General features: G+C 52.6%; 1 long non-coding RNA gene across 1 annotated transcript; it reads left to right on the plus strand.

Moving 5' to 3' along the window:
• The first annotated feature begins 4539 nt into the window (after positions 1 to 4539).
• Positions 4540 to 10632, plus strand: LOC143295918 (uncharacterized). Its single transcript, XR_013057091.1, has 2 exons — positions 4540 to 4632; positions 5490 to 10632. It is a non-coding gene; the product is annotated as an uncharacterized LOC143295918 (long non-coding RNA).
• The last annotated feature ends 3416 nt before the right edge of the window (positions 10633 to 14048 follow it).

The following is a 14048-nucleotide window of genomic DNA, read 5'->3' on the forward strand; positions in this document are numbered from 1 at the left end:
TAATGCACGCTTTTCATGTGGTTTGCTTTGAAGTCAGATTTCGTTTTTTATCTGTGAAATGCAAAATGATTTGATCGATTTGAAAAAATAAACAATCTAAGCATACCCGTTTCTCCTTTGTGGTATTTCCTTCATGTGATCCTTCATGTGATCCTTCATGTGACCCTTCATGTGATCCTTCATGTGATCCTTCATGTGATCCTTCATGTGATCCTTCATGTGATCCTTCATGTGATTCTTCATGTGATCCTTCATGTGATCCTTCATGTGATCCTTCATGTGATCCTTCATGTGATCCTTCATGTGATCCTTCATGTGATCCTTCATGTGATCCTTCATGTGATCCTTCATGTGATTCTTCATGTGATTCTTCATTCAAATGTTGGCTGCTGTTCGGCACAAAACAAAAGAAAATAAACCGAATCCACCCTAGCTTTCAAAAGGAAAACGAAGTTTTAATTATCCGTTGTATAATCAACGTAACATGGGACAGCGCAATCTGGAAATTTACAAATGCCAAAACTGAAAGAATACCGTTGTTTTGGAGTGCAGTTTGCTTTATTTAGAAAGCAATATTGCCAACAAAAAATCGTCCTCTTCTCTCTTAAAAAAATGTTCTAGTTGTTTGTTTTGTTTTTTGCTCATCAAGTTTGTGTTCCAGAATGTTTTATCCAATGCTAAGTGGTAGGACCAAAGAAAACAGAACAATTATGAAACGCGAGCCAAGAAAAAGAAAATGAACCATTCTGAGTTACCAACCAAAACAATACAACCGTTCTGAAGTTTGAACCAAAACAACAGTACCTTTCTGAAGCAGCAGTCAAAACAACAGTACCCGTCTGAATTACCAGCCAAAACAACAGCATCACTCCTTAGTACCAGACAAAACGAGTATCGTTCTGAAATACCAGTCAAAACAAAGCTACAGCCACAACAAGTATCGTTCTGAAACACCAACCAGAACAAGTATCGTTCTGAAACACCAACAAGAACAGGTATCGTTCTGAAACACCAACCAGAACAAGTATCGTTCTGAAACACCAACAAGAACAGGTATCGTTCTGAAACACCAACCAGAACAAGTATCGTTCTGAAACACCAACCAGAACAAGTATCGTTCTGAAACACCAACCAGAACAACAGTATCATTGTGAAGTACCAGCCAAAAACATAAGCACAGTCTTGGTGAACCAACAAAAACAAGACTGGGAGCTGTCAATTTCCTTCTCGGCGTCTCAGCCAATCCTAATCTCCTCCTGCCAAACTGAAACCAAAAAGACCTCACACCAAAAAGAGCATGCTGGTGAGGTAAAATTAGCACATTGTCTTTACACGTCAATTAAGAAAAAAACAAAAACAAAACAAAAAACAAACAAACCAAAACTGAGGGCAAAAGACCTCACCAGTTAAACTATATACATGAATCAATGTATGGAGCTTTCCGAGGTCATATGCAAATATGAGGTTAAATTTGTTACTGGACTCTTGTGGCTATTTCGGTGTTAAGATATTCCATTGCTTTCCACGAAAAAAAAAGTAGAAAACCAGTACAGAAAATACAAATATGTATATATGTCTATAGTTTGTTGACAGGTGTTGAGTCCAGATATTTCGAAAAATCGCTGCTGATTTGGCAGTACACGATTGTTGAGTGCTCTTAAACGTTGTGTATCTTTTTTTTTCTTATTCTTTTTTTTAATCGTCGTTTCTGTGGCGATTCTGTCAGCATTTTCTGATTATTGTCATGCACGTACAACACGTTTCTCAGTGTCAGTTTCAAGGACGTGTCAAGGCGTGCAGGCTGATCCATATCTGACCGACGCATAAAACTGGTTAAGCCTTGAGAGTCTACTGCTCTTTATTGTTGTCAACAAGAAAGCATTTCAGCGGTCAGTATTTTTGTTGTTGTTGTTATTTTAGTGGAAGCATCGCTGATCTCAAAGCGTCGGGATCTTTGCCGACCACAACCAATATGGCTGACAGCGCATCGGTTTGGCAAATGTGATGTCTTGTCTAAACGCCCCATATCATTATTTAGTTGTTGTTGTTGCTATAGAGATGTACAGCTTTCTCAAGGGAGGCGGTGCGGGGTAAGGGGGAGGGGGGGGGGGGTAGGGATGGGGTCAGAGAACAGGGTGGACAGGGTGTGGGGGAGGGGGGGGGGTAGGGATGGGGTCAGAGAACAGGGTGGACAGGGTGTGGGGGAGGGGGGGATAGGGATGGGGTCAGAGAACAGGGTGGACAGGGTGTGGGGGAGGGGGGAGGGGGGATGGGGTCAGAGAACAGGGTGGACAGGGTGTGGGGGAGGGGGGAGGGGGGAGGGGGTCAGAGAACAGGGTGGACAGGGTGTGGGGGAGGGGGGAGGGGGGTAGGGATGGGGTCAGAGAACAGGGTGGACAGGGTGTGGGGGAGGGGGGAAGGGATGGGGTCAGAGAACAGGGTGGACAGGGTGTGGAGGAGGGGGGAGGGGGGTAGGGATGGGGTCAGAGAACAGGGTGGACAGGGTGTGGAGGAGGGGGTAGGGGGGTAGGGATGGGGTCAGAGAACAGGGTGGACAGGGTGTGGGGGAGGGGGGGGAGGGATGGGGTCAGAGAACAGGGTGGACAGGGTGTGGGGGAGGGGGGGTAGGGATGGGGTCAGAGAACAGGGTGGACAGGGTGTGGGGAAGGGGGGGTAGGGATGGGGTCAGAGAACAGGGTGGACAGGGTGTGGGGGAGGGGGGAGGGGGGTAGGGATGGGGTCAGAGAACAGGGTGGACAGGGTGTGGGGGAGGGAGGGGGGGGGAGGGATGGGGTCAGAGAACAGGGTGGACAGGGTGTGGGGGAGGGGGGGGAGGGATGGGGTCAGAGAACAGGGTGGACAGGGTGTGGGGGAGGGGGGGGAGGGATGGGGTCAGAGAACAGGGTAGACAGGGTGTGGGGAGGGGGGGAGGGAGGGGGTCAGAGAACAGGGTGGACAGGGTGTGGGGGAAGGGGGGGTAGGGATGGGGTCAGAGAACAGGGTGGACAGGGTGTGGAGGAGGGATGGGGTCAGAGAACAGGGTGGACAGGGTGTTGGGGAGGGGGGGGGAGGGATGGGGCCAGAGAACAGGGTGGACAGGGTGTGGGGGAGGGGGGGGGAGGGAGGGGGTCAGAGAACAGGGTGGACAGGGTGTGGGGGAGGGAGGGGGGGTAGGGATGGGGTCAGAGAACAGGGTGGACAGGGTGTGGGGTAGGGGGGGGTAGGGATGGGGTCAGAGAACAGGGTGGACAGGGTGTGGGGGAGGGGGGGGGTAGGGATGGGGTCAGAGAACAGGGTGGACAGGGTGTGGGGGAGGGTGGAGGGGGAGGTAGGGATGGGGTCAGAGAACAGGGTGGACAGGGTGTGGGGGAGGGGGGGGGGGTAGGGATGGGGTCAGAGAACAGGGTGGACAGGGTGTGGAGGAGGGGGTAGGGGGGTAGGGATGGGGTCAGAGAACAGGGTGGACAGGGTGTGGAGGAGGGAGGGGGGGGGTAGGGATGGGGTCAGACACCAGGGTGGACAGGGTGTGGGGGAGGGGGGGGGGGTAGGGATGGGGTCAGAGAACAGGGTGGACAGGGTGTGGGGGAGGGGGGAGGGGGGGAGGGATGGGGTCAGAGAACAGGGTGGACAGGGTGTGGAGGAGGGGGGAGGGGGGTAGGGATGGGGTCAGAGAACAGGGTGGACAGGGTGTGGGGGAGGGGGGGGAGGGATGGGGTCAGAGAACAGAGTGGACAGGGTGTGGAGGAGGGGGGAGGGGGGTAGGGATGGGGTCAGAGAACAGGGTGGACAGGCTGTGGGGGAGGGGGGGGTAGGGATGGGGTCAGAGAAAAGGGTGGACAGGGTGTGGAGGAGGGGGGGGTAGGGATGGGGTCAGAGAACAGGGTGGACAGGGTGTGGGGGAGGGGGGGGAGGGATGGGGTCAGAGAACAGGGTGGACAGGGTGTGGGGGAGGGGGGTGGGGGGGGAGGGATGGGGTCAGAGAACAGGGTGGACAGGGTGTGGGGGGAGGGGGGGGGTAGGGATGGGGTCAGAGAACAGGGTGGACAGGGTGTGGGGGAGGGGGGGGTAGGGATGGGGTCAGAGAACAGGGTGGACAGGGTGTGGAGGAGGGGGGAGGGGGGTAGGGATGGGGTCAGAGAACAGGGTGGACAGGGTGTGGAGGAGGGAGGGGGGGGTAGGGATGGGGTCAGAGACCAGGGTGGACAGGGTGTGGGGGAGGGGGGGGTAGGGATGGGGTCAGAGAACAGGGTGGACAGGGTGTGGGGGAGGGGGGAGGGGGGGAGGGATGGGGTCAGAGAACAGGGTGGACAGGGTGTGGAGGAGGGGGGAGGGGGGTAGGGATGGGGTCAGAGAACAGGGTGGACAGGGTGTGGGGGAGGGGGGGGAGGGATGGGGTCAGAGAACAGAGTGGACAGGGTGTGGAGGAGGGGGGAGGGGGGTAAGGATGGGGTCAGAGAACAGGGTGGACAGGCTGTGGGGGAGGGGGGGTAGGGATGGGGTCAGAGAAAAGGGTGGACAGGGTGTGGAGGAGGGGGGGTAGGGATGGGGTCAGAGAACAGGGTGGACAGGGTGTGGGGGAGGGGGGGAGGGATGGGGTCAGAGAACAGGGTGGACAGGGTGTGGGGGAGGGGGGTGGGGGGGAGGGATGGGGTCAGAGAACAGGGTGGACAGGGTGTGGGGGAGGGGGGGGTAGGGATGGGGTCAGAGAACAGGGTGGACAGGGTGTGGGGGAGGGGGGGGTAGGGATGGGGTCAGAGAACAGGGTGGACAGGGTGTGGGGGAGGGAGGGAGGGAGGGGGTCAGAGAACAGGGTGGACACGGTGTGGGGGAGGGGGGGGAGGGAGGGGGTCAGAGAACAGGGTGGACACGGTGTGGGGGAGGGGGGGGAGGGATGGGGTCAGAGAACAGGGTGGACACGGTGTGGGGGAGGGGGGGGGAGGGATGGGGTCAGAGAACAGGGTGGACACGGTGTGGGGGAGGGGGGGGGAGGGATGGGGTCAGAGAACAGGGTGGACACGGTGTGGGGGAGGGGGGTAGGGATGGGGTCAGAGAACAGGGTGGACAGGGTGTGGGGGAGGGGGGGGTAGGGATGGGGTCAGAGAACAGGGTGGACAGGGTGTGGGGGAGGGGGTAGGGGGGGTAGGGATGGGGTCAGAGAACAGGGTGGACAGGGTGTGGGGTAGGGGGGGTAGGGATGGGGTCAGAGAACAGGGTGGACAGGGTTTGGAGGAGGGGGGGGGAGGGATGGGGTCAGAGTACAGGGTGGACAGGGTGTGGGGGAGGGGGGGGAGGGAGGGGGTCAGAGAACAGGGTGGACAGGGTGTGGAGGAGGGGGGTAGGGATGGGGTCAGAGAACAGGGTGGACAGGGTGTGGGGGAGGGGGAGGGGGGTAGGGATGGGGTCAGAGAACAGGGTGGACAGGGTGTGGGGGAGGGGGAGGGGGGAGGGATGGGTCAGAGAACAGGGTGGACAGGGTGTGGGGGAGGGAGGGAGGATGGGAGGGGTATATCGCTAGGTGCTGGCTAATCCATACATGTCACACCACATCTGCTGAACCGCCAGGACCGTTTGCACTGGCGAAAGAGGCACATGAAATGCGCCCGGCACGAAAAGAGTCCAGCAAACGCCATGAATGCGGGACGAATACAGCGCGTACAACCGGTCCACGGGTTAGGCTTCGTGATGGAACCGTACATGAAGGACGTGATTGCAACAGAATTAGTCACTGATATTAGTCGCTTAAGCTCCAGTAATTCGAACTGAACACACCCACAAAACGACTTAATTAGCTTCCACAATTAGCCGTTAAACTCCACTCATCTCAGGTGTCATATATATATATATATATATATATATATATATATATATATATATATATATATATATATATAATGTAGGTTGTATAATGTTGTATCATGTTGTAAACCCGACACGTGTGTGTGAACTTCCAGACTAACTAAATACTTTGAAAAAGCCCCGAAAATAGCAACACCAAACAATTGGCGGGTCTGGCCTTTCTGTGCGGTGTACAGGACGTCACTGTACTCACTGCTGTAAAACACTACGGGATTTTCAACTTTAGCCTTTAATCGTAATGCTTTAAGGTCAAGTTGTGTGTGTGTGTGTGTGTGTGTGTGTGTGTGTGTGTGTTCAGATCAAATCAGTTCATACTCTTCCTATCACCAAATATCATCAATCAGATCCCTCTGTCCATGAAACAACAACACCTAACAACAACAACAACAGAATTAACAGCAAACGATTCAAAACATCAAAAAGCAAACTTTAGGATCAAACTACTGATCTGCAATTTTGTGCTTTTTTCGGAGCAGCTTGCAACGGAATGAAAATGAGTTATGCTAAAAACGATTTTTTTCCCAATGATCAGGGGTGTGGAGATCTGGAACGCTGCCAAAATGAGCTAACAGAACAAGGGAGTAGACCTCTTGGTAAGACAGAAAATCACCACTGGGTCCTTTTAAAAAATGTAATAAACATTCTTTCCTCAAACACTTCCTCAGCATGATTCCACTACTCGTTCTCATGGTGAACACAGGTTTCACACCACACAACGAATTGTCTTTCCAACAGGACAGTGGGTTTCACACCAGACAACCCATTGTCTACTGAACAGAACAGTAGGTTTCACATCAGACAACCCATTGTCTACTGAACAGAACAGTAGGTTTCACATCAGACAACCCATTGTCTACTGAACAGAACAGTAGGTTTCACATCAGACAACCCATTGTCTACTGAACAGAACAGTAGGTTTCACATCAGACAACCCATTGTCTACTGAACAGAACAGTAGGTTTCACATCAGACAATGTCTTCCGAACAGGACAATCCTTAGCGAACTGGGGAAGGGGGGATAAGGCGGAGGGTAGGGGGTGGGGTGTGGGGGTGTAATATAATTCAGAAATTACAAATTATACGTTTGAGTTGTCATCCAAAACGAACAAACTGTTGAAGCAGACATGAAACAAGCGTTTCTGATGTAAAGACTAGTCTTGCTGGTTCAGACAGAAGCCCTTGTCATGACAATTTAACTGTGGAATCGGTAGAACGTCAATCTTCACACATCGCGGGAACGGACTACTTGTGGGTTACAATGTATGAATATGACAAATGCCGGGCAGGGAGCCAGCAAAGACAGCACAGGACAGGAGAACAGCTATACCTGGGGGAAGCTAGCTAAGACAGCACAGGACAGGAGAACAGCTATACCTGGGGGAAGCCAGCAAAGACAGCACAGGACAGGAGAACAGCTATACCTGGGGGAAGCTAGCTAAGACAGCAAAGGACAGGAGAACAGCTATACCTGGGGGAAGCCAGCAAAGACAGCACAAGACAGGAGAACAGCTATACCTGGGGGAAGCCGGCAAAGACAGCACAGGACAGGAGAACAGCTATACCTGGGGAAGCTAGCTAAGACAGCACAGGACATGAGAACAGCTATACCTGGGGGAAGCTAGCTGACAGCACAGGACAGGACAACAGCTATACCTGGGGGAAGCTAGCTGACAGCACAGGACAGGAGAACAGCTATACCTGGGGGAAGCTAGCTGACAGCACAGGACAGGACAACAGCTATACCTGGGGAAGCTAGCTAAGACAGCACAGGACATGAGAACAGCTATACCTGGGGGAAGCTAGCTGACAGCACAGGACAGGACAACAGCTATACCTGGGGAAGCTAGCTAAGACAGCACAGGACAGGAGAACAGCTATACCTGGGGGAAGCTAGCTGACAGCACAGGACAGGAGAACAGCTATACCTGGGGGAAGCCAGCAAAGACAGCACAGGACAGGAGAACAGCTATACCTGGGGGAAGCTAGCTAAGACAGCACAGGACAGGAGAACAGCTATACCTGGGGGAAGCCAGCAAAGACAGCACAAGACAGGAGAACAGCTATACCTGGGGAAGACAGCACAAGACAGCACAAGCTCTTTTGCAGTGGTGATCTCTGGTGGCGGCCTTACGTGCCTCAGTGCACGAAGAGTAAACCAAGGGAGCTAATCTGCCACAAATACGGGTACGCCACATCCGAGGGCATACCCCCTCCTGAGCCCCCTCAACCCCCTAACCCCCCCCTTCCCCCATTCTTCCACTCAGTTTTTGTTCTTTTTTTTTCCACGTCTTTACTGGGGTTGGAATGTAATGAAATGTAGTGAGATCAATGTTGAATCATTGATTATTGTTGTATTTGTGCAGCTCACAAAACGGGGAAAAAAAGATGATGATGGTTATTTTTAGGGCGCTTAATCCGTGGGATTTCTCCTCGAAGCGCACGGAAACAACAAACGAATTCCATGTAAAGCAAACAAAGTACGAAAACTTGCAAATAGAAGACAATAAGTTTTCAAGTGTGATATATACATACGTATAAGCAGTGTTGCAAATGCTTACAAAATGTAACAAAATTAAGCCACATGCATGACCAAAAAATGTCTCAAATCAGCCACATGCATGACCAAAAATGTCTCAAATCAGCCACATCCATGAACACAAGCGCGCTTTAAGCAATCATCGAAATGATTGTAAGGTACTGCGCTCTGCGATATGTGGGTGTGCACTCCCAAGCAAGGGGAGGGGTGGGGGCTGGGGGTGGGGGGTCGGGGTGGGGGGTGGGGGTGGGGTGGGGGGCATTTTGAGAAGGGCCTGAAGCCAAAGGGCTGTGGTGAACTCGGACTCACCAGTCAGGACAGGGAACCCAAGATCGAAGCGGTCTTGATGACTCGTATGACTCAACAAGTTCACGCAGATACTGAGCAGCTGGGTCGTGGAAAGTGGCCAGCCCCAGGAGTGTATGTGTTCAAACCCCTGAGCCGCTGGCAGCCAGCGCAGTTCTCTAGCGATTGGGGGGAATGGTGTGTGTGGGTGTGGGTGTGGGGGGCGGGGGCTGGGGGGGGGGGTGTTACATGACCCGTCATCTCAGATCGAGAGACAATCCCTGCAGTAGTGTTCTTAACCATTGTCTGACGTCCTTGTGAGGAAAGCCTCCACAGCCAAGTGCCAAATGGTGACAGGGACTGGGTTTACTGCCTCTTTGGTACAAGGCAGGGCGAAACAGAACACACTGGACACAACAGCTGCTGGCTACCGCACCGACCTCGTCACGGACAGTCAGCTTCTTGTCCGTCATGATACCTGCGGTTCTCACAGCCAACTGACCCCAATGAACGGCTTCCGGTACCTAGAGCACCGACCTCTGACCTGGGCCAAGAAAGGAGGGAATGACAGATAGTGTTTGTGTGTGTGTGTGTGTGTGTGTGTGTGTGTGTGTGTGTGTGTGTGTGTGTGTGTGTGTGTGTGTGTGTTTTCTGGGTGGGGCTGGGGGTGAACGTGGGAGTGACAGAAACGAGGGCATTTCCGGCGCAGAATCTTCAGACTGCTGGGATACTATTTACAACTGAATGATTTCCCCTTGCATCCCAAGAGAGAGTGTGAGACGATGGGTGTTGAGGGGTGGGGGGTGGGGGCGGGGGCGGGGGGGGGGGGGGGGGCACACATAATTATGTGTTCAACAAAACCTGGAGACAAAACAATTCTCCTAAAAAGATAATAAAATCTGTTTTTTGAATTGTTAACGAGAATTGTTGAAAAAAAAGAAGATCGTTAACAATAATTAATGCAAAAGCTATGATAAAAACCCATGACTGTACAAAAACATACAAAACAACATTTACTGTAAAACCACTGTAATTGATAACTAACGTAAAAAACGATAGTGAACACTACTGAATGTAAAAACCACACTAAGCAATAATTATTGTTACGGAAATAATCCTGTCAAAATGAGATCCACTGAATTACGGATCAGTGACAATAGTTATAATGCTTAACTGGACAAAAAAAGGAGAGAAAAAAGAAAAAAAGAAAAAAAGAAAAAAAGAGGATCTCTGTATGAGAAAAGAAAAATGCTGACACCGCAGATCTCATATTGAAACACCGAGAAAAACAACTCTCGTAAAAAAAAAAAGATAACATCCGATAAAAAGAATATTAAGCAACACACAAAAATAACAAGGAAAAACAACTGAACGTCTTCTTCTTCTTCTGCGTTCGTAGGCTTCAACTCCCACGTTCACTCGTATATACGCGAGTGGGCTTTTTACGTGTATGACCGTTTTTACCCCGCCATGTAGGCAGCCATACTCCGCTTTCGGGGGTGAACGTCTTTTGAGGGCAGTGATATTGTAACAAAATCATAAAACAACAACATACACGAGTAATCTAACAAGCAAAAACCAAGTAACGGTTTTTTTGTTTTGTTTTTTATTTGTTTGTTTGTTGTTGTTTTTAATACACTAAGCCAACCTTAAAAATAATGCCCAAGCAATAGTCATCCGACTTTATAGGATGTGTATATTTGAGATCTACTGTCAGATTTACAATGACAACACACATACACACAAAGAAAAAAGAACAAGACAAAAAACAGAGTTTGTTTTAACACCACACATTCAGAACAGTACTTTTCTAACAAGTCTCTGATGTATTATTCAGTTTAGACAACACGTATTTCCACGCCGAATAAAAACATTGTCCAAAACACAGGTGAATTTCACTGTTCTTCGGTGGTGAAAAATCGTGCTGGCAATTAATGTAACTCAAAAAAAAAACCCCCCAAAAAACAAACCTACAACAACCAAACCAAACAATAAAAAAAGGAAAAAAAGAAAAAAAAAGAGCAAAAACAAAAACAAAAAACAACAACAACAAACAAACAAACAAAACCAAAACAAAATACCGCCAACTTGGAACAAGTGTACTATACACCAATCTAGTCTGTCTTCAAAATTCCACCGTATTGATTAATTCAGTGCTCTAGTATTTACAAAGCATATGTCTGATTTCCGTGAAAAAGAGAGAGAAAAAAAACTTTTTTTGTGGTCTTTTTTCTTCTTTTTTTTTTCTATCTTCATTAACCCAATTTTTCTTCTTCTTTTTTTCTATCTTCATTTTCCCAATTTTTTTTTTTTTTTTTTTTTTTTTTTTTTTTTGCCCTTCCTTGACTTCCTATCTTCTTGTTATTCTCCTTTGTGTTTTTTCTTTGTCAATCTCACTTTTTTCTTCCTTTCTTTCTAAATACCTTTCTTTCTTTTCTATACACTGAAGTTTTTCTTTTCTTTTCTTTTTTCAATTTCTTTCTTACTTTCCTTCTAAATACCTTTCTTTTCTATACACTGAAGTTTTTCTTTTCTTTTCTTTTTTCAATTTCTTTCTTACTTTCCTTCTAAATACCTTTCTTTCTTTTCTATACACTGAAGTTTTCTTTTCTTTTCTTTTTTCAATTTATTTCTTACTTTCCTTCTAAATACCTTTCTTTCTTTTTTATACACTGAAGTTTTTCTTTTTTCTTTTTTCAGTTTCTTTCTTCCTTTCTTTCTAAATACCTTTCTTTCTTTTATACACTGAAGTTTTTCTTTTCTTTTCTTCTTTCAATTTCTTTCTTACTTTCCTTCTAAATACCTTTCTTTCTTTTATACACTAAAGTTTTTCTTTACTTTTCTTCTTCCCTTCCTTCCTTCCTTCCTTCCTTCCCCCCTTCCTCCCTCCCTTCCTTCCTTTTTCGATATTTTCTTTTTTCTTTTTTTCCTTTTTTCTTTCCTCTCATTGTTTCATGTCTTTTTTTCCCCCTTCTTTCTTTTCTTTTCCAACTCTATTGTCAGCAGTTTCAGTTTCAAGGGCGGATGGGAGTGGGGGGGGAGGGGGAGGGGGTCAAAAGGTGCGAAAACACTACACCACATTTGCTGTTTACAACTGACATAGTTTTTTTTTTTGTTTTTTGTTTTTTTTAAAGAAAGGTGGGAGGGGAAAGAGGAAAGGAAATCCGATTGAGAACAAGAGGGCATGGTTTTTTTGTTTTTTGTTTTTTTTTTTCCCCAAAACAATAAACGCATGGCAATCACTTTCATACGAAACAGTGACACTCAGCTAAGTTGTACGGAAGTGGGTCAAGATGTCGGCGAAGTGGGACGGGCAGGGGTGTGGAGAGGCGGGATGGGGGTGTGGAGAGGCGGGGTAGGGGTGTGGGGCGGGATGGGGGTGTGGAGAGGCGGGGTAGGGGTGTGGGGCGGGATGGGGGTGTGGAGAGGCGGAGTGGGGTGTGGGGCGGGATGGGGGTGTGGAGAGGCGGGGTAGGGGTGTGGGGCGGGATGGGGGTGTGGAGAGGCGGGGTAGGGGTGTGGGGTGGGATGGGGGTGTGGAGAGGCGGAGTGGGGTGTGGGGCGGGATGGGGGTGTGGAGAGGCGGGATGGGGTGTGGGGCGGGATGGGGGTGTGGAGAGGCGGGGTAGGGGTGTGGGGTGGGATGGGGGTGTGGAGAGGCGGAGTGGGGTGTGGGGCGGGATGGGGGTGTGGAGAGGCGGGGTAGGGGTGTGGGGCTGGATGGGGGTGTGGAGAGGCGGGGTAGGGGTGTGGGGTGGGATGGGGGTGTGGAGAGGCGGAGTGGGGTGTGGGGCGGGATGGGGGTGTGGAGAGGCGGGATGGGGGTGTGGAGAGGCGGGGTAGGGGTGTGGGGCGGGATGGGGGTGTGGAGAGGCGGGGTAGGGGTGTGGGGCGGGATGGGGGTGTGGAGAGGCGGGGTAGGGGTGTGGGGCGGGATGGGGGTGTGGAGAGGCGGGATGGGGTGTGGGGCGGGATGGGGGTGTGGAGAGGCGGGATGGGGTGTGGGGCGGGATGGGGGTGTGGAGAGGCGGGATGGGGTGTGGGGCGGGATGGGGGTGTGGAGAGGCGGGGTAGGGGTGTGGGGCGGGATGGGGGTGTGGAGAGGCGGAGTGGGGTGTGGGGCGGGATGGGGGTGTGGGGCGGGATGGGGGTGTGGAGAGGCGGAGTGGGGTGTGGAGAGGCGGAGTGGGGTGTGGGGCGGGATGGGGGTGTGGAGAGGCGGGGTAGGGGTGTGGGGCGGGATGGGGGTGTGGAGAGGCGGGGTAGGGGTGTGGGGCGGGATGGGGGTGTGGAGAGGCGGAGTGGGGTGTGGGGCGGGATGGGGGTGTGGAGAGGCGGGGTAGGGGTGTGGGGCGGGATGGGGGTGTGGGGCGGGATGGGGGTGTGGAGAGGCGGGGTAGGGGTGTGGGGCGGGATGGGGGTGTGGAGAGGCGGAGTGGGGTGTGGGGCGGGATGGGGGTGTGGAGAGGCGGGGTAGGGGTGTGGGGCGGGATGGGGGTGTGGAGAGGCGGGGTAGGGGTGTGGGGCGGGATGGGGGTGTGGAGAGGCGGGGAGGCGGGTAGGGGTGTGGGGCGGGATGGGGGTGTGGAGAGGCGGGAAGGGGGTGTGGGGCGGGATGGGGGTGTGGAGAGGCGGGGTAGGGGTGTGGGGCGGGATGGGGGTGTGGAGAGGCGGGGTAGGGGTGTGGGGCGGGATGGGGGTGTGGAGAGGCGGGGATGGGGGGTGGGGCGGGATGGGGGTGTGGAGAGGCGGGGTAGGGGTGTGGGGCGGGATGGGGTGTGGAGAGGCGGGGAAGGGGTGTGGGGCGGGATGGGGGTGTGGAGAGGCGGGGTAGGGGTGTGGGGCGGGATGGGGGTGTGGAGAGGCGGGGTAGGGGTGTGGGGCGGGATGGGGGTGTGGGAGAGTGTGGGGGGCGGGATGGGGGTGTGGAGAGGGCGGGGTAGGGGTGTGGGGCGGGATGGGGTGTGGAGAGGCGGGGTAGGGGTGTGGGGCGGGATGGGGGTGTGGAGAGGCGGGGTGGGGTGGTTGGGGCGGGGATGGGGGTGTGGAGAGGCGGGGTAGGGGTGTGGGGCGGGATGGGGATGTGGAGAGGCGGGATGGGGGTGTGGGGCGGGATGGGGGTGTGGAGAGGCGGGGGTAGGGGTGTGGGGCCGGGATGGGGTGTGGAGAGGCGGGTAGGGGTGTGGGGCGGGATGGGGGTGTGGAGAGGCGGGGTGGGGTGTGGGGCGGGATGGGGGTGTGGAGAGGCGGAGTGGGTGTGTGGGGCGGGATGGGGGTGTGGAGAGGCGGGATGGGGGTGTGGAGAGGCGGAGGGGTTGTGGGGCGGGAATGGGGGTGTGGAGAGGCGGGATGGGGGTGTGGAGAGGCGGGA

The sequence above is a fragment of the Babylonia areolata genome, chromosome 21 (genome assembly GCF_041734735.1).
Source record: "Babylonia areolata isolate BAREFJ2019XMU chromosome 21, ASM4173473v1, whole genome shotgun sequence".
NCBI lineage: Eukaryota > Metazoa > Mollusca > Gastropoda > Neogastropoda > Buccinidae > Babylonia > Babylonia areolata.